The sequence below is a fragment of the Polistes canadensis genome, unplaced genomic scaffold (assembly GCF_001313835.1).
Source record: "Polistes canadensis isolate GaletaPanama2010 unplaced genomic scaffold, ASM131383v1 scaffold_787, whole genome shotgun sequence".
In the NCBI taxonomy this organism is placed as follows: Eukaryota; Metazoa; Arthropoda; class Insecta; order Hymenoptera; family Vespidae; genus Polistes; species Polistes canadensis.
The window spans coordinates 9,051-11,695 of record NW_014570334.1 but is presented as its reverse complement, the minus strand read 5'-3'; positions in this window follow the sequence as shown (position 1 = coordinate 11,695).

The window sequence follows — 2,645 nt, the reverse complement described above, 5'->3', positions numbered from 1 at the left end:
TACTTTCGACATCTCTATTCTTTCTGTTAAAATCTTCTAATAAATCTTGTTACACACAAACTCTACCAGAAATTAACATAATACAGTCCACTAGCCTATCTCGCCTATCTCCTTGTCTTTTCTTAGCGCATCTCTTTTAAACCTACTAATTTCCTTGAATCCTCGAACATATATTCTTTTTTTTATTTGTTAACTCTTTGCGGATAAGAGGCGACGTGACGCGGCAGGACGAGTTGCAAGTGAGAGGCGACAATCGGTGTATTGTTCTTTTGAGTGATCGAAATTTGTATAATTAAATCGTACATTCTGTACAAACAAGTAAAAAGGCAAAGAAACGAACAGCCAATTACGCATTCACAGTTTCGAAAAAATTTGGTAAACAAATGGAGGAGAGATTTTCGACAACCACGAGATCGAGCTTCAAGATCAATCTCCAACCCTGACCAAAGTTCGTCTAAATGGAAAACTTCATGTAATTTTTACTGAAACAAAGAAGGGCTGCAAAGTTTGTTCTACCTGTAACAAACCAGGCGAAAGACATGAGACGACGTATTATTATGATTTATGTCTAGATAACCCATGAATGCATCTTGGTGATTGCTTTATAACGTATCACAAAAAGCGAAATTACAGATCATAATTCTTGTAAAAATATAGTTTTAAAAATGTAAATATAGATAAACAATTAAAATATAACGTTTTGTTTAATAAAATAATTGACATGTAACTGTGTGAGAATTAGCCATGCTGCTGAACAGTGCGAATAGCGCAATCAGCCCGCATGAGGCCAGGATCTCTCGGTGAACATCTTCCTCACAACTTCTGGCACGCATGCTCGATCTTCAATCGGCATCGCCGAAAATAACAGCCATTAATTGTCTTTGTCTTCCTACACGTGAACTCGCTTGCACGTGTTTTTGGTTTTATCTCATTAGTAGTCTCTTCTCCTAGTGTGTGCTTTTATGTTCAATGGTACATCACATATAAATTCTTCGGTCTTCTCAACTATGTTTCAATTAGCATAAGGCTCATTCAGTGCATCACCATTTTACTCATCTCTCTTCGTGGCGTGTCGAACACGTGCGACAGGTCGCTGACCGTTAGATAACTCAACGACTCACCGCCCAGTGCTCTGAATGTCAACGTGAAGAAATTCAAGCAAGCGCGGGTAAACGGCGGGAGTAACTATGACTCTCTTAAGGACGATTAGTTAAGTAAGTGTCTACCTCTTCGTGGTTCCCGCCACAAGTACTCATCCACGCTGCGTGCAGTGTGGGTGGGGAAACTAAAAGACACCGCTGCGAACATCAGGTTTTGCGGGGTTGCCAGCCCCTCTCAACCTTAAGATTGTCGGCCCAAAAACAAGAAAACAAGCCTCGGATAAAATTCAAGTTACTAATGCCGGAGAGCCCTCAGGCTCTACCGGTCCGACAAATATAAATAAATCGGCAACGTTCGATTGTGGAATGCCTGGATGTGGAAGAACATTCTCAACATCTAGAGGTAAAAGTGTACATGAACAACGAATACACAAGAATTGGTATGATGATAGATTGCTGGGTGAGATGGTCGTGAAGAGCGGACAGTGGAATACAGAAGAGCTTGTCCTGCTTGCTCGACAAGAAGCAAGACTATATTTAGAAGGGGTTAAATTTATGAACCAAGCTCTTTTGCCACTTTTTCCAAATAGAACTCTGGAAGCAATTAAAGGACAGAGACGTTATCAAAAACATAGAGACAGAGTGGCAGAATACATAAGAGAACTTGAAGCAGAGGAGGAAGCTAGTCGGAGAGCCAATCCTATCCCGAGTTCTGAAATTTACGGAAATCAAGTATTCGCTGCCCTGTCGATATCTATTGAGAGCGAAATATCCCGACTAGACCCAATTAAGGGAGATGTATATAGGAAAGAAATGCTGGAAAAGATATGTAACCACATTACAACTTGGTCAGCAGAAAGAATTTCTGAAGAACTGGAAATCTATCTGCAGGAAATTTTTCCTCCTAAGAAACATATAAAGCGCAGATCAGTACAGCCTGATGCAAAAATGAATAAAAGAAGGATGAGAAGGAAAGAGTATGCAATTGTGCAGCAAGCATACAAGAAAAATCCTTGTGCATGTATTAGGCACCTAATTAACAACAAGACTTCTTCAAGAATTCCAGAAGAGTCTATAATGGTACCTTTTTGGCAAGAAGTTATGACAAGTGCAAAAGATCAATCTCCAGGTGGAGCAGTGAATGAGGACTCCAAGAACCAGCTCCTGGAACCAATTAAAGGTTATGAAATTACCAAAGCCTTTCCAGAAATAAACACATCTCCTGGACCAGATGGTATAACATCAAGGCAGGTTAGATCGATTCCAATTGAAGTAATCTGCAGGATCATGAATCTCTTTCTACTTGCCGGAAAACTACCAAAACAGTTATTAAAATCAAAAACAACCTTGATTCCCAAAAAAGATGGGGCTTCAGAGCCTGGCGACTTTCGACCGATTACTGTGTCCTCGGTCATTGCGAGAACTTATCATAAATTATTAGCAAACCGCATTCAAAATTACATCAAGCTTGATTCAAGACAGAGAGCCTTCCTCCCAATGGACGGAACGGCTATGAATATTTTTGATCTGGACATGATTCTGAAA